Here is a 27909-nt window from a genome sequence, read left to right as displayed (position 1 = left end):
TAGATCAAATGTGACTGCTCCTTTTTAAACAAACCGGTCATTCCTGTAAGTGGTTTAGAAGGAAACTCAGAGTCCAAGAGTCAAAGAGTAAACAGATAAAGTAATCTCTCTCCCTGCTTCCAAACATGATCTGAGGTTCCTTGTCATTCTCATCAATAGAATTATGATAATTTACTGACGTAGTAATTACAATTTATACTGAGCTATGCGATGTATGCGTAGGATTACCCAACAGAGATTTCCCAATATTTCTTCTAGGATCCAGATATTGTCAGTCCTGGGTTGGACTTGTCTACTCACAAATCCCTCCCTTATCTAATGTGTTATGTTCTTGCGATCATGTATTTAAATAGTATCAGTGGTGGGGTGCCTGGGTGGCTCACCCCACCCAGATTGAGCCAAGGACTCTTGATTTTGACTTAGGTCATGATCCCAGGGTCATGAGGTCAAGCCCCACTCTGGCTCGGCACTGAGCATGGAGTCTGCTTAAGATTCTTTCCCTCCCTCTACCCCTATCCACCTGCCCATCAAATGAAATAAAATAAACAGTGGTTTCCAAATAGGTCTAGTATGAAGACTCATTTTCAAGAGCAAAGTTCTTCCTAAACATTTACATGATGATAGTTATGTTTTTAGTTTTCTTTAATTGGTAAAATGCGTGATGACAAAAAATAGAATTCTGGTATGATTGTAATGAATTTTTATTCCCACAAGACACGGATTTTAGCTTGTTTTGTACACTGATGTATCCTCAGCATCTAGAACAATGGCTGGCACAAAAAGAGAACTCATTATTTGTTGAGCATTATTTCTTGAATTGACAGATAAGAAATAGCATATACATTTATTTATTGAATCCACACACAAAGTTTGATGGTGTTTCAATCATTCAGAATAACTACACCTCTGCCCCAATTCTATAGCTCATTGATAGGAGACAGTTGCAGTGACACTAACTATACTACCTATTTTTATATGCAGATTGGTTTTGGAGTCAGACAGATCTGGATTCAAATTCCCATACTGTTGTGGGCTGTGTGACCTCTGGTTTTTCTCACTGAGATGGGTATGAAAATCCCTGTCTCATAATAGTGTTGTGAGCAGTTAATGCTCTTTGTACCTTATAAACATTCACTAAATGGTAGTTATTATCATTAAAGATAAGAACTTTCATCTTCACATGGCAGGATGATGTCTTGAAGTTCCACCAGATGTGGAATAGGACATTTGCATGTGTGTCCAAACTTTGGCTAAAGCCCCAAAGATGAGGGCAAAAGGCCATAAGTAACTCCACATTCTAAGGAGGGAAGCCTAGGAGATACCTCCCTCAAGATTGTAATAAGAGTAGGACAGAATTGTTTTCGGATTCTCCCACTCACACCCTAGCAACTCAAATAAGCAAAAGACTGGAATTCATTGAATGAGAGAATTCTGAGTCATGAGTTGTCCCCTGAGGTTCCCCTTTCCTCTCACCCCACCAGACAAGTTCGTGGCAAAGGGCTCCTTACTAAAAGGACTGGCATTAAATCAAGGCTAAATCCTTGCAGAACTGCAGAAGTTCATGAACCTACCCCAGTGTCCTAAAGTAGATCTAGTCAAAGAACATTCAGGAAAACTTGAGTTTGGATATCAGACCTAAACATAAAGCCTAATATCTGCTTCCTGTCTGGAGAACTCCAGGCAGGAGGCTGCCTAGAACAACCCTCACTTGGAGGCAGGGCATTGTTTGGTATGGCAAAATGTGTAATAATCCCATGGGTGAAATTGATGCCAGGAAAGAAAGCTGAGCTTCCCCTTAAGGATCTCCTGCTGGGACAAGGAACCATAGCATAAAAAACCATGGAAGATTCCCCCCTCTCCAGGGGCAGGAGGGGGACAGTGTAGGGGAGAGGTTTACAGGAGGTCAGCCAAAGAGCATATAACTCATCAGGATACTGTGCAGATGGGGTTCCCTAGGCAGGGTGGGAGGAGAGGAGCTACTGAGAAACCCACAGCATTCCAGAGCATAAAGACCAGAGAGAACCTCAGATCACCCCATTTAAGAGATTTTATCCAAACCTCACCCCACCCCTGCAGGAGCCAAAAGCAAGGGAAGAGGAGAAGGAGTAAAAGAAGGAGGAGTAAACAGACCTTGACTCCTTCCCAGCTGCAGGTTGTGGAGCCATAGATCGCACCAGACATTGGAGGGGGTAAGGAGCTTTGAATTAGGTATAAGATTTACATTTTTGAATTGGATTTAATGGGACTTAGAATTATTAATTTTTTTTAATTAAGGCTATTTTCCCCACGAATAAAAATCCAAAAGTTACAAAAAAATTATATAGTGAGAAATCTTTCTTCTGTTTCCCCACTACCCAGTTCTCCCAGGTTAAATCAATATTATCCAATTTCTTGTGTAGACTTCCAGATCTACTTTGCACACATACAAGCATACATATGTATCCATTCTCCTACCCACCACATCACCCTTCTGTGTTGCCACTAATGTGGGAATAAAAAGGGCCAAAACAGGACTGGTGGGGGAGTCAGGAGACCAGCAGTCAAGGTGACTACTATCCATGCTGGCAGTCCCACGGCCGTGTCTTTTTCTGCTTAATTTATTCTGAAGAACCAAGAATCTTGCAACCAAGAATCTTGACAGGTCTGAGCTAAGTAATGAGGTTCAAACTATTGGAACAAAGTCTCTCCTTTGCATTATTTTTAAGGAAATAAATCAGCTGTTGTCACTGATCTGTATACCCCAATCAGACCAGAAAAGAGAATCTGACCAAGACTCTGGTGGATTCTTTAACTGATAAAGGAAATACGGATTTGTTTGTTTTTTTTTTAATATATAGAAGAGGAGTTCTCGTTCTGTATTTTACCTTGATTTTAATATGAGCCCCAATTCTTCCAGGATTTCAAATCCATCTTCTTTCACCAGAGTTTTGTCTAAATTTCTGGTGGAATGTTGGGGTGAGTTGGATGAGGCAGAAGAAGCATTTGGTCCTTTGTCCGTACAGGCAGCCCCTCATGTGCATCCTTCCATCTCATTCTCAGCTAGTGCTGTATCATCCCTTCCTCCTATTTGCAATGCTCCTCTTGGTCTGGCTCTACCAGCTATTTCTGGGCTCTTCTTAGGTGCGTGAGAACCATTCAACCCCTCTGGTGCTGTGCTGGACCATAGCTAACATCCCTGCTTGCCTAGATGCACCGTTTAACAGAATCTTGTAACCATTCTGCTTGCTTTCTCTCTCATCTGTCTCTGTCTCTCTCTGTTTCTGTGTCTCTTTCTTGAGAGCAACAAGTTCCTGGGCTATGGGCCAAATTGTCTCCCCACCCTCCAAATTCATATGTTGAAGTCCTAGCCCCCCTGATGGCTATATTTGGAGTAAAGAAGTAATTAGGGTTAAATTAGGTAAATTAGGGTTAAACACCAATATTATTAGTGTTCTTATAAAAAAAATACAAGAAGGGTGCCTGGGTGGCTCAGTCAATTGAGCGTCCAGCTTTGGCTCAGGTTATGATCTCACAGTTCATGGGTTTGAGTCTCACATCAGGCTCTGTGCTGACAGCTCAGAGCCTGGAGCCTGCTTCAGTGTTTCCCTTTCTCTGCTCTTGTCCCACTAATGCTCTATCTGCCTCTCAAAAATAAATAAACATTTTAAAAAATCATTAAAAAAAAAAAAAAAAGAAATACAAGAGAGCTCCCTCTTTCCACCATGTGAGGACACAGCCAGAAGGCAGCCATCGGCAAAGTAGCAAGAGAACTTTCACCAGGAACCAAATTGGCCAATGCCTTGATTTTGGACTTTCAGTCCCCAGAACTGTGAGAAATTTCTGTTGTTTAAGCCACCCAGTCTGTAGTATTTCTTTATGGCAACCTGAACACACAAATACACCCTGCTTCGTGTATCCCTTAACTCATTTTGGTGATTCTTTTGACTACTCACCTCCCTCCACCTTCAAGTAGGGGGACTTGGGGGGGCGGGATCAATGCCTAAGCTCTCCTGGTTCCCTGCTCATTTCCTAGCCTGGGATCCTTTTCTGGTCTTGGAAACATTAACTCACATTTTTGGTCCAAATCTAAGTTGTTTCTGCCATTCTCAGGGACTTTGAGATACACATTCCTTTCCTGGGGGCAATTGAGAGTGCCAGAAATAAATTGGTAAGGGGAAGGAGTAGAAATATTTAGAAGAGGGTCAAAGAAGGAGCTACTGGAAGGAAAAGCATCAGTTAATGTTACAGATTACCTCCCTGCTGCAATCTGGGTGCCCCAAAGCTTTGTGTGTATTCACCTAGGCAGTCTGACTGCCATGTGGAAATGGAACAAAAAGAACCTTGTCTAGTGCCTTAGCTCAAGGTGCTGTAACAAAGTACCACAGACAGGGTAGCTTATAAACAACAGAAATTTATTTCTCGCAGCCCTGGAGGCTGGACATCCAAGATCAGCGTGCCAGCATGGTCAGGTTCTGGTGAGGGTCCTCTTCTGGGCTGGCCCTTCTGTAGCCTCACATGGCAGAAAGAGGACAAGACAGTGCTCTGAGTTCCCTTTTATAAGCACACTGATCCCATTCATGGAGTTCCACCCTCATGACCCGATCATCTCCCAAAGGCCCCACCCCCTCATACCATCACATTGGGAAGTAGCTCTCAACATAGAAATGGGGGGTGGGGGGGGGAGCACAAACATTCAGTCCATTGCATCTTGGACTAGTTCTGCCAACTTCTTTATGGGCACAAAACAAAACAAAACTGCCAGCCTTCCAAAGGGAGAAAATCTTCTTCATCTTCACTGGCACAAGCACACTCGAAGAGAAACATATTGGAGCCAAGAAAGGCTGGGGCCTCTGGGGCTGATGAGCCAGCCTAATCCCTCAGGCTCCACTATAGGTGTGACTAATTCCTTCATAAAACAAATGTAGAGTATAGGAGCTTGCATCCTTCGCCCTACTTTATGGAAGATGGCACAACACAAATCAGAAACACTTGACCTCAGACACAGCTCCAGCTTTTGAAAAACTACAAGACATGAGTCACAAAGACTGGGGATTATTTTCATCTCAAGTGCAGCTTCAAAGAGAGGCAGAATCACACAGCACAATTCTAAGAGCCAACTAACACCACTGGCCGATTTGAGCGGAGGCAGACTCTTTCCCTCTCCCCTTATAGGGGAGAGCCAGCTTAGCTGTCTTGAGGACAAAGAACTTTCTGAAATGCACTTGCAGGGTCCTCCTGAAAGCTTATTACAGTTCTTTGAATGATCTATCCACTCAGCACCTGCAAAGGGGAGGTCTCATCTGTGTTAGATCCTCACAAGAATGTCAAGAGCTTCGATCTCTCCTTTAGAGGAAGTGGTTTCCAAACCTAATTTCTTTTCCCCATACTTGATCCCTGTTGCAGATTTGGTGCCCTGAAAACCCTGTGCAAGAGTATGCTGGGGACCACCTCCTACAGAAGGGAAGGGAAGAGAGCAAAGTTGGAAGGAAGGAGAGATCCAGCTGTGGTGCGGGTCCAATAACAGAGTCTTGGCCAATGCCCTTCAGAATCGCCCTGAATCGGGCAAGATGGTCAGGCTTCTATAACCCCACATGGATTGTCACCAAGGTGTGAGTAGGATCGTGGCTGAGGCAGCTGTTTGCATTCAGAAAATTCCTGAAAGGGTTGGGAGAGCTGAGAGACAACTGAAGAAGACTCTCTACCAATAGCACTCCCAGGTAGGAGGGCGACATGTCCTTCATTGAAGGAGACACGTCCTGCATCTGGGTAGTGCATCACAATACCCACCGGATGCCCCTTTCTGGGAGAAAGTCTGATAAGAAAGCAAGAGTCAGTCCTCAGCAAAACCATAAAGAAGACAGCTTGGTTTGAGTGTCCCTCTTAAGATTCCCCTTCTTGTGAAGACTGACTCCTTTCCTTTTCCCTAGAAAGCCAGTGCTTTCATGCTGCTCTGTGCTGGATCCCGCCATTTTCTCACCACCTCTAAGAATTTCTGCAGACATTGTCCTGTTTCTCAGGGATTAAATACACTAGGACTTTGCTTCTGTCTCTCAAATTACAGGTTTCTTGTGCATTTTAACAGAGATCACCTATATCTTCACACAAATTAGTGATTCATGTGGAGAATTTCTGGAATTATAGTCAGGAAAGCTGTTTTTCCACCCACCTCTGCTCCTTCTCAGATAACTTTCCTTCTTCATCAAATACATCTTCTAGTTCTGTGTGCGTGTGTGTGTGTGTGTGTGTGTGTGTGTGTGTGTGTGTACTTTTTAATTTTTTGTAGCAGATGAAAATCCGGGATACCAGGACAGAACCAGATTCCATGAGATTCTGGAATGTAGCTGAAAACATTGTGACATTGTTTCCCACCCTACGGTCTAGTAGAGGGGCAAAGAAGAGTCCCAGGAATTAGTACTAAAAAGAGAAAAAAGCCCTGGGGCCCCTGGAAAAGAAAGGAGAGGGATCTTAGGATGCTGGTTGTGGCCTGAGAAAGGACTCCAAGGTGGAAGAGAGGGACCCATGTTCCTAGAAGACAAAGCACTCCACAAAAAACAACTCCAACAGCTACCAAGTGATGGCATCTCTAACTCAGGCTCCCATCACTCATCTGTGTTCAGCATTTTCATTGCCTGGAGCTATGAAAGCCCCTTTTTCATTGGGGTTTCACGTATTTGTGGACTAAGTGGCTAGTGTTGGGCTTTGAAGTCCAATATGACCTGACAGAATTTGAAAAGATCTGCATGGACTCAAAAGGATGTACACCTTTCAATCCATTGTCTAACATGCCTTCCAAACTGTTATTTCATTCTCTAGAAAGATGAACCTTTATTTAACTTTCTTTCACAGTTAATACAAAAATAGTATACTTATTTATTATAAATTTTGCAGATAATTTCTACTTTGTGATCGATTCTTTTTGATATCATCCAAGTTCTCCAAGGTTAACACATTATTTTTATAACCAGAAAAAGAAATAATTAGCAGTTTTGGTTTTTTTATGAATGAAATGATGTGATTAGGACCCAGACTCTTAACTTACAGACTTTTGTCTGGTAGAGATGTAAATAGTTTCTATTCAGCAGAAAACTCAACCCTAAACTGTATGGTATCATTGCCCCATTGGATATTTCCCAGTTCTATATGTCTCTTGGAAATCTCTGTGCCTCACATTTCTCCCTTGTAGGTAGGGATAATAGTACTTATCTCATAGGTTTGTTGTGTGCATTAAATGAGACACTCCATATAAAACACTTGGAGAAGAGTCTATAATAGTAAACAATAAGTGCTGCCTGTTATTATTACAGACTCATTTAACTGAAAAATCTAGGGCATATCCTTCAGGTATGGCTCAAGTAAGTCACGAGATCTTGCATCCTCACAACTCCACCCAAATCCTTCACTAAGAGAATGCTTCTGTCTTGGCTCCTCTACCAAGAACATTGGGACTGACTGTTTGGAAAGACTCGTGTACACTTGTCAATGCAGGTGCCAGTGGGGCGGGCAGCAGCAGGCAGCAGGTGCTCCAGGCAGAGGCAAAGACACAAGAGACTCCATTCCCTGGAATCTGGGTCCTGCTATCATGGATTAAGACCCTAAAGTCCTACACAGCCCCAGTAGCCCTGCTTATTTCTATTTCATCATTTTTTTTTAACATTTGTTTATTTTTGAGAAAGAAAGAAAGTGCGAGCAGGGGAGGGGCAGAGAGAGAGGGAGACACAGAATCCAAAGCAGGGTCTAGGCTCTGAGCTGTCAGCACAGAGCCTGATGTAGGGCTCAAACTCACAGACCGTGAGATCAGGACCTGAGCCAAAGTTGGACGCCCAACGGGCTGAGCCACCCAGGCGCCCTTCTACTTCATGATTTTAGGCTAAGACTGTCAAGTGCTTAATAACAGTTAACATGGTATCTTTCCTTAAAAATGATTCTCTATGCATTAAATTTTTTTTTTTTTTAAAGGGGGACATCTGGGTGGCTCCGTTGGTTGAGCAACCAACTTCAGCTCAGGTCATGATCTTGCAGTTTGTGAGTTCAAGTCCTGAGTCAGGCTCTCTGCTGACAGCTCGGAGCCTGGAGCCTGCTTCGGATTCTGTGTCTCTGCCTCTCTCTGCCCCTCCTCTGCTCATGCTCTGTCTCTGTCTCTCTCAATAATAAATAAACGTTAAAAAAAAAAAAAAAAAAAGATTCTCTATGAACTTAGTCCAAAGACAGGCAAGATGAAATGGTAAATAGGAAGGAAACAAGATTTAAAATGAAAACAAGTGAAAATACCCTCTACATGTTCACCCAGTTCTGGTGAAGGGGACCCAGCTCACAAACATATAGAACACAATATACATGGGCTTCACCATCAGACAGTCCAGAGCCCAAATCTCTGCCCTGGCACCCACAGCAGTATCACCGATTCCTCATTTATATGTCATGAAGCTCAAGGAGCAACTCATATGCTCTGCTTTCTTCTCCATATGCAGGAAACAGCAAGATCAGACATTCAGGTCTACCTCCCATTCTGTTCCTCTGAATGTTTTTTTTTTTTTTTTTTTTTGATGTTTATTTTTTAAGAGATGGAGAGACAAAGTGTGAGTGGGGAAGGGGCAGAGAGAGAGAGGGAGACACAGAATCTGAAGCAGGCTCCAGGCTCTGAGCTGTCAGCACAGAGCCTGATGCAGGGCTCGAACCCACAAACTGTGAGATCATGACCCCAGCCGAAGTCAGACAGTTAGCTGACTGAGTTACCCAGGCACCCCTCCTCTGAATGTTTATGACAGTCTTAAGGGAGCACAGAATGATCCAGATGGCTCTGTTACTCTGACAGAAATAGGTGACAGCAGTCCAGGCTGTGCAAGTCCATGTTCTCAGGCAGCACTGATTGCTAAGCCCCCCTCTCCTACTGAGCAGTGCCACAGTGACCCTGGAGTACTGGTTCAATACTAGTCCATGTATCTACCACCTTGCAGATCCATCATCCTCTGTTTCTGGTGACCCACACTTCCCAAACAATTGTCCCTCCTTTACACCTGCCTGTAAAAGTGGTCACATCCTGTGATCCCAGGTTGGTCCACCCTACCCATCTAAGGGAAGCTGTTTTCAAAGGTTCCCAGGTGATTTCCTGCCTCTGCCGTGACACGGATGGCAATTTCTCTTGCTAAAGAAGAGGAGAACCCCCCCCCCACACACACACACAACGTACACCCACATATACATTCACAAATTTAATTTCTGGAGAGTATCCCTCTTGTATGGCTTCCACAAACCATACATTTTTTTATATTTATATATAAAATACGGATCATAACACCTACTTCCCAGGGTTATTATAAAGAATGGAAGAAACAATACATACCAAAAGTACATTGCACACTTCCTGACACATAAAAGCTCCTTGGTGAGTGTTAGTTCACCTTCCCTCTGATCCAATTAGTTACCTTTATGGTGTATTGACAGCCAAAACAAACAAACAAACAAAAACAAAAAGAAAAAGCTGACATGTAAGTAATACCTCTGAGTGAAATAGATGACCAAAGTTTTGGGTCTTCCTGAAAGTGAAATGAAACCAGATGGGCAGGCACTTAATGTATCAAGCTATTGAATACAATGAACTCATTTTTAAAAAAAGATAGACAAAGAGGGGCACCCGGCCGGCTCAGTCGACGGAGCATGTGACTGTTGATTTCAGGGTTGTGAGTTCAAGCCCCATGTTGGTTGTAGAGATTACTTAAAAATAAAATCTTTAAAAAATAATAAAAAGAGAGAGTACAATCTGTTGCCCCCGAGGAAGCTGAAAGCAGGTTGTCTTCCTAAAGCCTTAAATCCACCTGGGGGATTTGCCCAGCTCAGTTGTCCTCACTCATGATGGGCAGCAACCCCAGATTCACAACTCTGTTTTTTCCAACAACGACTGTCTTGAGGCAGCCCCTTGGGGCAGACTTGAATGTCTCTCATCAGGGTCTAGCAGATGTGGCTCTGAATGGCACTCTAAGCTCTGCAGTCAGTTTGTTCTCGTTGTCGGAGGGGATCCCAGTGTTCCAAGAGCGTGGCTTCGGTGTAGGGCTTGGGAGACCTTCCATGCCTCCCTTTCTAACTATCCCTGCAAACGGGACTCAGGTCCCCGGAGGAAGCAGTTAAAAACGCGGGTGTCAGACAAGGGGGAGGTGGCGAACAAAGCAGTGAGGTCAACAGGTTTATTTAATTCCATTTTATTCTGAAAGTTAGACCTGGGGAAACAAAACCTCTCTGTCACAAAAGCAATATAGGAACAAGAGTAAAGAGAAAGGACGTGCCCTGCGTCATATATTTAGTGATCAAGGATCAGCACACGCATCTCTTAACCTTGACTCCACCCTCGCCGAGTCAAAGCAAAGCTGGAGCCAATAGGAACCACTGGGGCATTCGCCCAGGGATGCTTCTTCAGGATCTAAGCTATCAGAATCTCCTAAATGAGGTATCTCAGGAATTTGTATTTTTAAAGACCTCCCCCGATGATCCTCATGTAGCCCCTGGCATTTGGCAACTCTCTGCTTTCTACCAGTAGTGTTTAGGAGTCGTACCTGAAGCCTTGATTACACTCCTATGCCTGTTGCATACTACGAGTCAGCAGTGCCAGCAGGTGCTGAGGACAACAGAATGTTGCAAAGAGAGACTGTTTCAAAGTATTTACCAATTGGGAAACAATTAGAAATTGGCTCAGTCATGTTGGGTTGGTCAATCTCTCTCTTTGCTGCCTATGCCCCTGCCCCCGCTGTCCCTCCCCCCAACCATATACAGTCATCTAGCATGATCACGAGAGAATGAGAAGGAGGACAGCAAATTTTTTAGTCTTTTTTTTTAACTTTTATTTTGAAAGAATTATAGGTTTACAGGAAATGCAATGATAGTTCAGGAGGTGGAGGATACATTGCTACCACTGAATGGTGGTGAAAGTTCCGGCTTCCCACTTAGCCAATTCTGACCCCATCCAGGAAAAGAGGGGGAAGGGGTGCCTCATTACTGCTGGGTGGGGATGGAAGTTAGCATCCCACATGGCTTTCACTTATACCCTTTTGCGGGAGGAGGAGCTTTATTATTACTGAGTCGGGATGAAAGTACCAGCCCTCCACCAGATCTTCTTGCAGGGGAAGGGGGGGTGCACCTTGAGATAGTATGGAAGTTTAGGTCACCCACTTGGCCTTCGTTGACGGGTGGGGATGGGCCATGTTTTTTTCCATGGTGTTTGGCTAGGGTAGAGTGCTGTCTTCATCTGTTCAGAATACTATAGAAGTATACCATAGACTGGGTAGCTTATAAACAAGAGAAATTTATTTCTCACAGTTCTGGAGGCTGGGAAGTCCAAGATCAAGGGGCTGGCAGATTCACTGTCTGATGAGGGCTTACTTCCTGGTCATAGACAGATCTGTCCCTATGTTCAAAAATCTTCAATCACCATAGGATAAATGTTTGTGAGATACTATGTGCTAAAAAAAAAAAAAAGAAGTGAAAACTGATTTTGCACAGTATCAACTTGGTGAGATAAAGTAGAAAATATTTTATCTTAACTGCTAGCACTTATCCCTGAGGTCTCTGACTTCACCCCCAAACTCGCTTTTCTGCCTCATTTCCCATTACAGACATTAGCTTTTCCTACACACATCTTTACACTACTGCACCTCTCAAACATTTCCTAATATTTTCACAATTCTGTGAATTGTAGCCCAATGCCTTGAGAGGTCATCAGTGGGAAATAAGCCTTAAATGGAACCAAGGTAAATTTGAAATTTAAGGAAAATGTAAGAAGCCATTGAAGTCTCCCCCCCCCCCCCCCGGGACCCCAGGAACTTCGATTCCTGAGGCTGCCCTTTTCCAGCTATACTTACCCCTCAGCCTGCAGACTGCCTGTCTGTTACTTACCACACCTCAAGCTTCCTGCTGTTTAATCTGCTGTCACCTAGGTGCAGTTGGGGGAGAGGAGGGAGGGGAAGTGCACACTGTGATTGCCCAAGGCCTTAATCTGCCTTACTACTCTGAGCTGGAAAAAGTATGGAAAGGGCTTCCAAAGAGAGGTACCTAGAGCTTGAAAAGTAGCTAAATTATCTTGTCTGCTGGTTAATAGCTAACTGGCTTGCCTCCTTTATTGCCCATGCAGACTTGGCTATCTTCCAGGTTTGCATGGCTGTTTGCCTTTCCCATGCAAGAAAGGAGTTTTCTTTCACGGCAAATGCAATTTAAGAACAAAACATTGAGCAAAGAACAAAGATGCCAAAGGAAACCGGTTCTACAAAACTATCTGGACTCAGTGGTCGAGAAGGAATTTAATGATTAGAACCAATCGATCACTCATTCATTCAACAAATATTTATTCAGGATCACCTATGTGTCTGGACCGATGCTCAGCAGTGAGTTCAATGGTGAGCAAGGAGGCTTTCTGAAACCTGGAAAGGTGTAGACTCCAGCTGGAGGTGCCAAAGAAGCCAATAACAGCCAGGCCTCAGGTTGGACATTTTCCTTAGCTTCAGACAGGTATTTATTTCTCTTTATTCACCATGGACAGAAGTGGCAGATAGGGTCTGGGGCTCAGGAGACCTGAGATTTTGGTCCTGGTACTGATTAAGACTCTTAACGGTACAATTTTCCTTAAAAAAATTTTTTTAATGTTTATTTTTGAGAGAGACACAGTGCAAGAGGGGAGGGGCAGAGAGAGAGACACAGAATATGAAGCAGACTCCAGGCTCTCAGCTGTCAGCACAGAGCCGGACGCGGGGATTGAACTCACTAACCACAAGATCAGGACCTGAGCTCAAGTTGGATACTTAACTGACTGAGCCACCCAGGTGCCCCAGAATTTTCTTTATGCATTAAGTCTCACCATCTGGCAAATGGTAACATGCATTTCTGCCCCTCCTATACTGTTCAGCACTATTTTGAGGATCAAATGTGGACCATAGTAGAAGGTGTTGGGGTACCTGGGTGGTTCAGTCAGTTAAGCATCCAATTCTTGATTTCAGCTCAGGTCATGATCTCACAGTGGTAAGATAGAGCCCGCATGAGTCTCTGAGCTGGGTGTGGAGCTTGCTTAAGATTCTCTCTCTCTCTCTCTCTCTCTCTGTCTCTCTGTCTCTCTCTCTCTCCCTCTCTCTCCCTCTCCCCCTCCCCCACTTGCACACATGCACACACTCTCAAAAAATAAAAAATAATAAGTATATGTTTATTTTTTTAAAAAAGAAGATGCTGAATAAATGGATATTATCACATCTAAACACCTCAAATTCAGGCACACCAGTTACAAGTGGCACTGCCTCAGCTATATAATGAATGAATGACAAAACCCAACTTATCCCTGCCAGCTTGAGAAACTGCAGTGTTATTCATGCCTCACAGCCACATGGAGTCTGGTTTGTATTGTATCCCTGGATGACAAAAAGCAATTCTTGCAGAGTCAATGAGCCATTGCCTCTGATCCTTGGATGATGCAGACAGAACTCAAATTTATTTCCTGCATTAAAGCCATAGACAACACAGGAAAGATTTGTTGCTAAATCTCAGGCATTAGCAGACACTCAGCAAATGATGCTAATGATGCTGCCTATGAATTAGAGGCCTGAAGCCTGCTCTTGATGAAATCCTGCTAGACTTTCACAAATGCAATTTAGGTCCATTGAAAGAAGCAGCCAGAGAGCAAGGACGGCCCCCTTTCCCAGGTCAGCAAGGAGAACTGAGGTCAGCCCTGACAGCCTGACACTGAGGTCTTTAGACCTGGTACCAAGTCCCTGTCTATGACGAAAACTAGAGGAAAACATCTCTGGGGACAAACACCCTACTCTAGGACATCATGACCCTGTGTGATATGTATACGCGTCAAAGCTGTCTTTTTTAAAGCGGTCCTGTCTCTTGTCTTTGTTAACTGTTACACTCTAAAGACTCCAGCCCACTTTTATACTCAGTCGGGGAATATAAATTGGGTATTTTGTTCTTAGACATGAAAAGAAAATTATCCCAAGAAAATAATTCACATGATTATCATTCGTTATTTAAATATTTCTTGAAACCCTGTCTGCGTTCCCCAACTAGTCAGAGGACAGGAGCTACATTTTATAGTTCTTTTGGGTATCTGCCCTCCTACATCTCCCCCCCCCCAGAACCCCCATTCCTACCCCTGTGTTGTGTACATAATAGGCAGTTAATAAATGCTTGTTAATAACTAACTGAATGTGCTATTCTTCCAGACAAAAACTTGAATGTTTATAAGCAACATTATTTATAATAGCCAAGAAGTGGAGACAACTCAAATGCCCATCAACTGATGAATAGATAAATAAAATGTGGCATAAATCTATACAGTGGAATATTATTCAGCAATAAAAACAAATGAAGTACTGATACATGCTACATCATGAATGAGTCTTGAAAACATTGTGCAAAGGGAAAAAACCAGTCACTAAAGACCCTATGTTGTATGATCCCTTTTATATGAGATGTCCAGAATATGCCTATCTACAGAGATGGAACTAGATTGGTAGTTACCTAGGGCTGGAGGGAATGGGAAGAATAGAAGATGACAGCTAAAGGGCATAGGGTTTCTTTTTTGAGGTGTTTGAAAATGTTCTAGAATCGGGGTTCAGTCAGTTAAGCATCTGATTCTTGATTGCAGCTCAGGTCATGAGCTCAAGGTTTGTGAGTTCGAGCCCCATATCAGGCTCTGTGCTGACAGCACGGAGCCTGCTTGGGATTCTCCGTCTCCCTCTCTCTCTGCCCTCTCCTGCCCATGCTCTTCCTTTCTCTCTCTCTCTCTCTCTCTCTCTCTCTCTCTCTCTCTCAAAAATAAGTAAATAAACATTTAGAAAAAGAAAGTATTCTAGAATTCACCAGTGATTGTTGCACAATCCTGTAACTATACTAAAAACCACTGAATTGTACACTTTAAATTGATTGTATATGAATGACAGGTCAATAAAGATGTTACTTTAAAAGAAGACAGTGCAGACATACTTACAAAGATGTGCACAGAAAAATAAGAACTGGTCTGGATGCCCAAAGAGAGGAATACTAGGCAGTAACAAATGACCACAAACTTAGTGGCTTAAAAACAACCCAGATTTATTCTCTTACTGTTCTGGAGGTCAGCAGTCTGAAATCAAGGTGTTGGCAGTGCTGTGTCCCTCGTGGAGGCTGGGAGAGAGGACCCTTTAATTTTCTAGCATCCCCAGGCCACCCCCATTCCTTGGCTCATGACCCTTTCTCTCATCTTCAAAGTGTACCACACCCACCTCTGTTTCCTTACTTCCTTAGCACTTCTCTCTCTAACTCTGACTCTCCTGCCTCCCTCTTGTAAGGACCCCTGTGATTACATTGGGGGTGATCTAGGATACGTTCCCCCATCTCAAGATCCTTAATCACATCTGCAAAGCACATTTAGGCATGTCATGAACCACCAAACTGTTTTTCAAAGTGACTGTGCCTTTTGGGTTTCCCACCAGCAAGGTGTGAGAGTTGTAGTTCCAGCCATGTTTTCAGCATCATACTCTGCTCCATTGCTTCCTGTGGTGGGCATACTTTCCCACATGGCATGGTTTGGCCTTTTCTTCCCTGACAGTAGAACTCTAATTTGGGGGGGGGGGGGGGGTGGACAATATGGCTAGCTTTAGGTAACGGATTATGATAGTTCCAAGCCATTTATGACAATCCTTTCCCTACCTTCTCAGCCTCTCTTTCAGCTATATGTAACCTCTGGACCCTGTTCTGGCCAATGAGACATAAAGATTTTATCTAACACAGAACCTTCTGGGAGAGCTTTTGCTTTTCTACTATAAGGAGACAAATCTGTCCCTTGACTCTTATTACTTCCTTATTTCTGTCTTGAATGTGAACATGATGGCTGAGACTGTAACTCTATTGCCATCATAATGAAAAAGCCAAGAGAATCATAGAAACACACAATATCAGTGACCCCCAATGATCCTGTTTAATTAAGCAACTCTTGAGGTGGTGTTCTTTTACCTGCTATTAAACACAACCCTAACTGATACAGCCGCTTCTCACTAATGTGTGGAAGACAAATGCTGTTAGTTAATACACAGAATTTTCCTTTCTTTCCCTTCATCTTTGTTTTGTGGCCCAATATTTGTCTTTCAGATATATTCCTTTAGAATTTATTTTGGGGAGGACCAAATCTCCAATTTGGAAAGGGAGGACCCCATTGTGAGAGATAATGAAAAGTTTAGTGTATTCTGGGTCTGCCAAAACCATCCCATGTTCAATGAAATTTCATGTATCTACCTTCATGAGTTGTGCAATCCTTATTTTATTTTATTATTTTTTTAATGTTTACTTATTTTTGAGAGAGAGAGAGAGAGACAGAGACAGAGACAGAGCTCGAGAGGGGAAGGGCCAGAGAGAGAGGGAGACATAGAATCCTAAGCAAGCTCCAGGCTGTCAGCACAGAGCCCGATGCAGGGCTCGAACTCATGAACCACAAGATCTGACCTGAGCCAAAGTTGGACGCTTAACCAACTGAGCCACCCAGGTGCCCCTGTGATCCTTATTTTAAACAGGGAAACCAAGATGACTTGGAAACTTTCTGTATGTAGAGTATGGATTAAAAAAACAGAGATGTGAAAAAAGGCAGTGCCATTCACGAGGCCCACCAGGACAAGTTGGTTGCAAGTGACAGAAAATCTATTCAAACTTAGGCTTTTTAAAAGTGGTGTCGGACTTTTTATTGATTCATACAACCAAAGTTTGGAAAAGCAAAAATAGCCTTAGAAATAATGGATCTTGGCATGAAAAGTCACTGGGTCTCTAGACTTGGAGTCTGTTTTCCATTTCTATGTGGCCAACTGTGGCCTTCCCTTTCCAGAGGGGAATATGGCCTCCAGGAACTCCAGGCTCATATTCTAATAGCACCATGGCTAGAGAAGAAGAGAAGATTCTCTCACTCAGGTCCACTCTTTGAAATCCAAGAGAAAGACTCTGATCATCTCAACTCATATGCTTACCTCTCAATTTGTTTTTCCTATTTGAATGTTTTGGTTTCTGTCTTTTGTGTGAGAGATCTTCCATGAATTGTCTAGCAATCCTGAGCCCTTATTTTTGAAAGGAAGGGTCTAAAAACATGATGGGAGGGGGGGCCTGGGTGGCTCAGTCAGTTAAGCATCTGCCTTCTGATTTCAGCTCAGGTCATGATCTCATGGTTTGTGAGTTTGAGCCCTGCATTGGGCTCTGCACTGACAGTGTGAAGTCAGCTTGGGATTCTCTCTCCCTCTGTGTACCTCCCCTGCTTGTTCTCTTTCTCTCAAAATAAATAAACATTTTTTAAAAGTTTGAAATGTCACCTCATTAACCTAACAAAGGAAACCTTTATGGCCCTTATCACTTAGGAAGTTCTAAAGGTTTTAGGAGCTCTGTTCCAGAAACAGTGGATGAAGACCAACTATATTATTTCTGATTATAAATCATAATATCACAACTGTATAGAGACAATATATGTACACAGATTGAAACTATCCATATGGACTACACACCATATGTAATTTTTAGCAAAATTGGATAACACTGTGCATTATATTCTGAAACATTTTTACTTAAGTATTGAGTACATTTGCCCATGTCATGTCAATACTTACAGCTCTCCTTTATTGCTTCAGTTGATTATACCGATTAAATGTATACTGTAGTTTGGATATTATATTTTATTTAAATGTAGCTTTTATAAAAATCTGTGTGCCCTTGATCAAATATTTTTTATAGTAGATTTCTAAAAGGGAAATTGTCCCCAAAGGGTATGTATGACTTTAAAAAGTCAACAACTTCTAGGGACACCTGGGTGGCTCAGTCTGTTAAGCATCTGACTTCGGCTCATGTCGTGATCTCGCGGCCCATGAGTTCGAGCCCCATGTCAGGCTCTGTGCTGACAGCTCAGAGCCTGGAACCTGTTTCAGATTCTGTGTCTCCTTCTCTCTCTGACACTCCCCCATTCATGCTCTGTCTCTCTCTGTCTCAAAAATAAACGTTAAAAAAAATTTTTTTTTAAATCAACAACTTCTGTAAATTTTTCTCCAAAACGTTGTGCCAATTTGAACTCCTTGGTCAAGAATCTTGGCCAGGCCTGGGTAATTTAAATTCCTGGAGTTAAGAGTTACAGAGTTAAAGAGTGAGGCGCCTGGCTGGCTCAGTTGGTGGAGAGTGGGACTCTTGATTTTTGGGTTGTGATTCAAGCCCCACGTTGGGTATAGAGATTACTTAAAATCTTAAAAAAAAAAAAAAAAAAAAAAAAAAAAAGGTTAAAGGGTTATCCTTATAGATGCCAGAATATCCAATTACTATGCAAGTGAGACAAATGGCCTAAGAGGAAGCTGGGATGGATGGCTTTGGTAGACACAACGGCTTCAGGCCTGAAGATAGATAAAGGGGTAGCTTAGTCATCTCAGGCTGCTGTAGCAAAATAACTTAGTCTTAAACAATAGACAGTTATTTTTCATAGTTCTGGGGGGGCAGGAAAGTCCAAGATCAAAGTGCTGGCCAATTGTGTTTCTAGTGAGAACTCACTTTCTGCCTTGCAGAGGTCCACATTCTGTCTTTATAGTGGGGTTTGGGGGGGTGGGGGTGGGGCATGGGGGGAGATGGAGAGAGAGAGAGAGAAACCAAGCTCTCTGGTGATTCCTGCAAACCACACTTTTATGATCTCATCTTAACCTAACCACCTCCTGAAGGCCCCACTTCCAAATACCATCACGTTGGGGGTTAGAGCTTCAACATATGAATTTTATGGGGACACAAACATTCAGTCTATAACAGGGGTGAGATGCCGAGATTAAATATTCAGAAATAAATAAATAGATAAGTAAATGAATAAATATTCAAAGGAGAACTGATTTGGGACTGAGCCAGGACTGGCTGCTTATTCGGGTTTTTTTTTATTTTAAGGACAATAGTCAAGCACTCCCTGCCAGGGCATATGGGCATCTGTCCTGAGGTTAGGCATGGGGAACTAAGGCCACACTGAGAAGGACAGGGAATGGGTGTCATTAAGCTGAGCTTGGAGACAAAGTCAGGAGGACAGTGAACAGGCTGAGATCAGAGGCAGCAGGAAAGGTTTGGTGGGTTCCCTGGTGTTGTGGGATTTTTTACCTTAATACCCAGAGCTTGTTGTCTCCCCGCTCTGAAGAATGAAGAGGTGGACACAAAATAAAATGAACAGCAGGCAACAGTTTTTCAGAGTATAAGATTAGAAAGTAAGAACAGTATGGAAGCTCTCTTTAGAGAGAGAGGGCATTCGGAAGTGAATGCCCGCAGACTGTAGGCAAGGGTCCTTGTTTTATAAGGTTCTGGTTGGCGCCCCCTTCTGTTCCCCCTTGTTCCTTCTCAGGTTCTGCCCTCATTGGCTGGACAACTCTAGGTGCTGCATTGTCCGTTCCTGATTGGCTTGATAAATGATGTGGTCTAGGGGAAGGGGGTGAGAGGGGCAGGAATCTGACTCCAGTGAAAGCACAGGCCCCAACCCCCTCAGCCTAGGACTCCCATGGTGGTCTCTCTGAGCTCAGGACATCATCAGTGGTCACATGTGAATGACCTGAGGCCCTGGGACCATCAGCATTGATTTGTCTGCTGGATACAGAGTCTCTATTATTCACCATTTAACAAAGATCCTGACTAATAACCTGATTTTCAGGAAGAAAAGAGAGTCATGAATAGAATTTCTAGGTAAAGGAAGGTCATTTTCCTTCTATGTTCATTATGTGCTGCCACATCTAGGATCTCACTGACAGTTCTGAGAGCCATTTTTAGTGTAGAATTACTAGGAGTTCTGCAAAAATATCACATATAGATTAAGGGAACTAGAAGGTTGGGAGGGAGGGATTCAAAGAAGGAAGATTAAAGGGAGAACTTTTCTCAAACATTTTAAGAGATCAAATGTTTAAGAGATTATGGGGGCAGTTTGCAAAACCATCAAGAAAGTAGATTTTGTCATGTACTAAAAACGAATTTTCTGACAATTAGAGCTTTCCAACCGTGGCACAGAAGTCATACATTCCCCGTCCCTGGAACTTATGAAAAATGAGAACCCTACTTTTTGGACACCATTCCTGCCTTGAGTATCCAGTGCATCTATTGGATACCCATTCTGTTCTCTATAATAGCACTGCTCAGGTTTAATATGCAATGAACCACCTGGGAATTATTAAAATGCAGACTGACTCAGGAGGTCTGGGGAAGGACCTGAGATTCTGCATATCTAACCAGCTCCAATGCAGCAATGCTGATGCTGCTGGTCTGTGGATCACACCTTGAATTGCAAGGCCTTGTTGGAGGCTCTCAGACTTAGCTGTACATTGGAACCACCTGGGGAAGGGGCACCTGGAAAAAGAGTAGTGATGCCGGAGTCTCTCGCTCAGAGAGTTTAATTAGCATGGAATGTGGCCTGGACATCAGAATTTTTCAAAGCTCACCAAATGGTCTTGATACACAGCTAAGTTTAAGGACCACTGCTCTTGGCCTTTCAAAATCACTCAACACTGGCTCAGAGATTACTTCTGCAAAGATCTTTAATTGAAATTATCTGGGGTCACTCATGCGTAGTTAACCCAGGATCAACATTTGGGAGGAAAACTGTGTAGTAATTATTAATTCCAATAACTTGTGGGACATTAGACCACAGAATGCCTCAAGTCCCTTCTGAATCTAAGGTAAGAAACTATGGCCCAGATTCAAACTCTGATTCAAAACCGCCTGTGGCAGTACATTCATTTGGCCACAAGGTGGTGATAAAGTAACAAAATATATCATAACCAACCTCTCAGAAAGCTGGGCTGACTGTGGCCTAAGCTTGCCAGCATGTCGTTTCCAACTCTGAGGGGCCTTAGGTCACAGACTCCTTTGAGAATCGAACAGCTATCGACAAATGTTCACCCACAGACATGAATGAATACAGTTTTAAGCAGTTCACAGACCCTGAAATTAAACTTCAGCTGAGGTTAAAGATGAGTTACACCCCTCCCCTCCCCCCTGCTTCACTTCACCTCTCTGAATAAATTTACATGGAGTTTCTACCACTCCCACCTCCATCCATGTCAGCAAGTGACCTCCTGCTTCAGAGAGAAAATAGAAGAAATCAGACCCAAATCCATCAATTCACCGAACCCATTCCCACTTTCCTTCCGTCTGCTTGGAATGGGATGCCTTTTCTTTTTACCAAAGGCTAAATCCCCCACGAGGATTCCTCGCCCTGGCCTCTGCCATGTTCATGGATCCTTCACCCTATGCTCATATTTTCTTGTGCTAATTTAAAAATAACTCCTTTTTCTCAATACAAAAGCAGTATGTAGTTTTTTATTTTTAAATATACAGAAAAGCACAGGGCATAACAGAAAATACCCATAAATCTCATAAACCTGTATGTTTTATTCCATATAGTTGCTGAGTTTTTATACATCCTGTGCTTATAAAAACGTGATCATGTTATACAAACTGTTTTATGAGCTGACTATTTAATGTAATTTAACATCTTTCCATCTTCATACATTTTCACTGGCAGATATAGTTCTTAACCAAACATGCTAATTTCATTCATCCGTAGGGATTTTTAAGCATATGTTTGTGTGGGGTTTTTTTGATCACTTAACAAATGTCTCTTTATATTTTTATTATTTTTTTAAATATAATTTATTGTCAAACTGGTTTTCATACAACACCCAATGCTGACCCCAACAAGTGCCCTCCTTAATGCCCATCACCCATTTCCCCCTCTCCCCCTGCCTCAGTTTATTCTCTGTATTTAAGAGTCCCTTGTGGTTTGCCTCCCTCCCTCTCTGTTTGTAACTATTTTTTTCCCCTTCCCTTTCCCTATGGTCTTCTGTTAAGTTTCTCAAGATCCACATATGAGTGAAAACATATAATATCTGTCCTTCTCTGTCTGACTTATTTCACTCAGCATAATACCTTCCAGTTCCATCCACGTTGCTGCAAATGGCATGATTTCATTCTTTCTCACTGCCAAGTAGTATTCCATTATATATATAAACCACATCTTCTTTATCCATTCATCCGTTGATGGACATTTAGGTTCTTTCCATAATTTGACTATTGTTGAAAGTGCTTTAAGCATATATTTGGATGCCAATTACAAAGATTCTTATTTACCAGGCCTGGTGTGAAGCCTTTAAATCTGTATATTTAGAAAGCCTTGCTTATGCTTTTGAAGTGTAACACTAGGAATATAATTTTTAATTCAATTTTATTGAGTTATAATTTACATACAATAAAATGCACACATTCTAAGATTTACAGTTCAATGAGTTTTGACAAGCTTATACACCTCTGCAACCACCAAAATAACCAAGATATAAAACATTTCCATCACACCAAAAATTTTCCTTGTTCCCCTTACCAATCTTCCAGACCCCAGTCCTAGCTCCAAGCAACAATGGATCTACTTCCTGTCACTATTGATTAGATTTGTCTTTCCTAGAGATTTAATGTGATTATAATTAGACGATAGGTGTTCTTTTGTGTCTGGCTTATTTATTCAACCGGTGTTGCGTGCACCAACAGTTTGTTCCTTTCTATTGGTGAGTGGTATTCCAAAGTATGGATGTGCCAAAATTTGCCTATCTACTCAGCTGTTGGTGGGCATTTGAGTTGTTTTTTCCAGGCTTTGGCTGTTATAAATAAAGCTGCTAGGAACGCTCATGTAGAAGCCTTTCATTTCTTTTGGTAAGTACCTAGGAATTGAATGCCTGGGGCATGTGGTGACTGTATTCCTGGTTACTTGGCAATGTACTGGCTGTATGCCCTTGGGAGAGCAACTTTATTTCTCTGAACCTTAGTTGTAAAATGGGGTTATCAACCCAGAATTTTAAGCCCAGGATTCTCTACTATAGGCTATTAGGGAATATTTGGAACAATAAAAACAAGTTGGCAAGCTGGCTTTTTATAAGCTCAGAAAATTAGGATGATAATATGTTTTTATGAGTAGACATAACTGTAATTTAGCAGCAAAAGCATTACTGAATAGCTAGAGGTTTGATATTAGGATAAAACTAAGCAGGGAGGGACATGTTAAGGATGATAACATGAGCAAACTAGCTGAATGTGAAATTAGAATTGTGACTACAGACCCAATGATGATCCTTGGAAAGACACATGGCCTCTGGCTCTCAAACTCTCCCCACCCCTTGTCATGCTGTCCACCTCCTTATAAGAAGGCCTGTCTCTTTCCACGCCAGCAGTTTCTCACTGTGAACTCAAGGCTGTGTTTGCTGTGTACAGCAATGTTCTTCCCTACAGACATGTTTGTGTCTAAACTTTCACTGGACCACCAACCAGGTCTTCAAGTGAATAAAACAACTTATCCAGAACTTCTTTTTTTTTTTTTTTAATTTTTTTAAATATTTATTTTTGAGAGAGAGAGAGAGACAGAGAGACAGAGAGAGAGAGAGACAGAGCGCAAGCAGGGGAGGAGCAGAGAGAAGGAGACACAGAATCCGAAGCAGGCTCCAGGCTCCAAGCTGTCGGCACAGAGCCCGGTGTGGGCCTGAACTCAAGGACCGCAAGATCACGACCTGAGCTGAAGTCGGATGCCCAACCTACTGAGCCACCCATGCACCCCTTTATCCAGAACCTCTATGCTGTGTTCCGCACTCCCCAAAGGTCTCTCAGAAACCAGATAGTATATCTGGGATATATTCCTATCTCTCTTGAATCTCTAGGCTGACTTACCAACCAGTCTCATGCCCAGCTCACTAACAGGACTCTCCTTGCTTCTTTGGTACCATCACTTGTTGTCATCTGGTCTTTAGACTTTCAGCCTGGACCTTTCAGAGCTACCTGGCCCCTAACTTACTGCTTATTTGGAAAATCTTCAAAACAGACTTGTTACTGTATATAAAGCACCACCATTTGTCTGAATTTTTTTTACATGTGTTTGACCTAAAAATTCTAAATCTGAAAGATAGATTGTTTGGTTTATATAAGAAGTCTGTCTCGAGTTCAAATCTATAGAGAAATTAGTTTTATACTGGGAGATTTTATGAGGTTGTGGAAAACATCCTGACTTTAAAGCCAAAGGCATCTTGCTCCTTCGTAGGCTTGGTGAGCAGCGGTTCGAAAGCAGGGGAGATCAAAAGCACTCTGTCCAGATCCAGGGACCCATCTCAGCACCTGCCTGCTACCCGTGTTCTACTTTTATTTCTTTAAATTACCACGGTCCTCAGTGATGCAGATTGCCTTCTACTTCTGGTTTCATCTCATCGTTGTTTCAACACTGGAGGGTTCCCTCATTTCTGTAATCTCAGCCGTGCAGTTAAAATAATGTGCCTTGGAGTTTTATCCAAATACATAGGTGTTTCGGGAATTTTTCAGAATGTAGTCCTCCATGCACATCCAGCAGCAGAATTCCCTGATTCAACATTCTTGCTCTAGAATCTTAAAGAAATTTAACTATTTGGGTTGATAGATCTGGATTTGTCTCTCAGCTCTGCCAATTATTACCTCTAGAGTGATTTGGGTAAAACATGTAATCTTTTTAAACCTCAATTTCCCTCTTGGTGGAGTAGGTACAATAATACCTTTAAAATAATATAAAGCTATTCCAATGATTAGTGTAATGGTGATAAGTACTTCACAAAGGGCCCAGCACATAAATCTTAACTGAATGTTTAATAAATTTTAAGCATTTTTATTTTTACTGTTAAAGATGTGACCTTTTGTATCCTAGGTCGTAAACCTTTCATAGCCTAGTTCTTTAGCTATGAAATGAAAATTTCACGTTTGTTGGAATTATTTGAGAGAACGAATGCAAAGCACCCAATATAGTACCTGGCACATAGAGAGCACCCAATAAAGAGTAACAATTATTATTATTTATAGTAACTATGAAAAAATCAACGGGATAAACATAACACTCTTGTCTGCACTACTTTAGTAAATATTTAGTTGATAATGAAGATGATATCTTACCACATTAAAAAATAAGCTTGGAGAGATTTGATAAGTAGCTTCTAATATAGCAATACCTTTATTAAACTCTGTCAATGCCTTCTACCCCTCACTCCCCTTGGCTCTTGGAATGCTCAGTTGCATAAGGCAACATTAGAATACAATCACCTTCATCTGCTTAAAACAACAACAACAACAAAAACCATTCTGGGACTGAAAGCAATGGCCTTTGTCCCCACTATGTAAATTTTGAAGGGAACAGATTAAAATATTCACTGCACATCTGAAGTGAAATTTATTTTATAGATGTGTCTAACACTGGATATTATTCTAATTTTATGTTTCAATGTTTAGGGTTGGCTTTAAATTTCTTTTATTACTAATTTATATAAATTATTATATTTTATTGGCTCTGATTAGCTTTGTGTGTGTATCTTTTATCTCTGGGGAATTCGTATTTATATCCACATTTGAGGTTTTTTTGAATTCTTTCTAAACTGAAGTTACTCCCTTGTTGTTTCCAGCACCTAATTAGGGATTAGGAGACCGGTATTCTAGTTTTATCTCTGCCATGACTAGCTGCCTAACCTGGAGTAAATCACTTGGTCTCTCTCTGGGTCTCAGTTCTCTTATTAATCAATGGGGGAGCTGGATTAAGTGATCTGTAATCTCCATTCCAGCTCTATGGATATGTGATTCTCTGTCTTGTAGGTGATGTCCTACCTAGCACTTAAAATACCTACCTGAATATGTTAAGATTGAGAAAATGCAGGTCGCACGATATGTCAAGCACTTCATATATAGGCTTGGTATTCAAGGCAAGAAACAAATATCAAGGTAAGAAAGAGGGACCAAAAAACACAAAAAAGACAACAGATTCCAGCAGCGATTACGTCATTTTGGAGGGGAGGTTGAAAAGCAGGACTCTGCCAACTGGATTAACATTTGCTCAAGGCAGATGAAAGGGCTGCTTCTCCTGATCACTAACTGGGATAAGGCATCTTCGGTAAGCAACCTGGATTGGGTTTCGGTGGGGTCGCCTCCACAAAGCATTAGCAGCAATCGTTTGGGGACTTAATTAGGTTGGGTCCAAATGCCAGAACAAGATCCACAGTCTGCTTTGGTAGATAGAGCACCGGACCAAGTAATACGGACTCGTGCTAGGCCTGACACTAGGTTACGTTCCAGGTGGAAAAGAACAGTTGAGATCGTGAAGTTTGAGGGAAAGAAATGCTCACATTCCTTGCCTCTTAGAACACTCCTGGGAGGAGGTTGGTGGGTCGGACAGAGTTGCTGGATGGTCGCCACCAAGCTCCCTTTGAGAGCGGGACTTGAACTGTCTATACAACACACCTCCCTCTTTGGAGATTCTTGATTCTTTTAACTAGAGAAAATTAGATTAAAGGACCGTCAAGTCAGTCTCGAGTGCCTCACGAAGGGAAACAGACAAGAGATTCCGGCAAGAGGGAGGGAGCAAACACAGCTAACCACCTGCTTTGGCTGCCCTGCCTACCCGCCTAGACAGCGGTCAGTTCCGGGTGCGGAGGCGGGACCGCGCTCGCTCTACCGTCGTGTGCGCACTCTCCACCAATCAGCGGCATAGAAATGTTCCGAAGACATTGATTGGCTCAACTGCTTGGCGCGCTCAGGGACTTAGAGCTGCAGTTGGCTGAGGCGTTGCCGTGGCGACAGTCGCGCACAGGCGCATTGCACACCGGTATGGCTGCTAAGCAACAGCAAACATTCTGGGGTACTGTCAACTTTCTGCTACCAGACCTGGATTTGCTGTCTCTGGAGACCCTCGGCGGCGGCGGCGGCTGTGGCTGCTGTAGACTGACTTGGTGAGTCCAGAGGAATCCCGCTGTGGGGCTGGGCTCCGACTTCTAAGCCAGAGACAGCTTGGCTTTCTGAGCACACAAGGAAAGGCTGAGAGAGGCAGAGAAAGTCCGTGGAAAGGCATTTAGTGGTCATTTGCTACCTACCTATCATTTTAGAGGAGTAGAACGTGAGGAATAGAGATATCAGGAGACTTGTCCGAGATCTCACACGGAGTGGTCAAATCCAAACCTGCGCTACTCAATGTGGTAGCCACTAGCCACATGTGGCGAGTCGGAGCTGAGGTCTGCTCTAAATGTGAAGTACACACTGGATTTCCAAGACGTGGTAACAATCGATGAAATAAGACATTGATAAGTTTTATATCGATTACATGTTGAAATGAGAATATTTTGGATATGTTAAATAAAGCACATTATTAAAATTAATTTCACTCATTCCTTTTTTGGGTAGTTTTTTTTTTTTTTTTAATATGGCTACTTGAAAATTTTAAATTGTGTAGGAGGATTTGATTGGCCAGCACAGATCTAGATTGAAACATAAACCTGCTGACACCTGTTTCAAGACCTTATATACTATTGATGGTGTTTGGGGGGTGATGGTGGGGTATGGAGCCGATGGCCAAGAAAGAATTCTTGAAGATGTCTCTGGTCCAAAAAGGTGATTTTATTAAAGCATGGGGACAGGACCCATGGGCAAAAGGAGCTGCACTGGGGTTGTGAAGAGTGACTGATTGTATATCTTCAGGCTGAAAGGGGGTTAGGGACAGTGTAAGTCTCTAAGGAATTTTGGAAGCAAGGTTTCCAGGACCTTGAGGGGCTAGCTGTTGTTAGGAAAAAGTCATTTATTACTGTTTAATAAAACCTCAGTCATGAGACCCTTCAGATTTATATCAGGGGCCATATGCTTGGAGTATAATCGCCAACATATACTTGGGGGTTAAAGATAAAGGAGGTTTGCAAAGGAATTTTTATGTGTTTAAGGAAATTCACAGGTTCCTAGTGGGTCAGGATAATGTTAAGCCAAGATTCCCTTTTGCCCCTACCAAAGTGTCATCTTTGAGGCAGCTGAGCTCCTAGAGAAAGGTCACTCTGCCTGTTTTAAGGACTCGTCAATGGGCAGTAAGGGAATTTAATTTATCATTTGCCTTAGTTTCCCACATCACCGTGGCAAGCACTTAAACCCCCTTACATCTTG

General features: G+C 42.5%; 1 protein-coding gene across 1 annotated transcript in view; it reads left to right on the top strand.

Annotated features, from left to right (window-relative positions):
• Positions 1-27909, top strand: part of DNAH6 (dynein axonemal heavy chain 6) — a 244563-nt gene that overhangs the window by 569 nt on the left and 216085 nt on the right. The window lies entirely within an intron of this gene.

The sequence above is a fragment of the Panthera onca genome, chromosome A3, assembly GCF_046562875.1.
Source record: "Panthera onca isolate mPanOnc1 chromosome A3, mPanOnc1 haplotype 2, whole genome shotgun sequence".
In the NCBI taxonomy this organism is placed as follows: Eukaryota; Metazoa; Chordata; class Mammalia; order Carnivora; family Felidae; genus Panthera; species Panthera onca.
The sequence above is the reverse complement of the archived record's forward strand: the minus strand, read 5'-3'. Positions and strand labels throughout refer to the sequence as shown.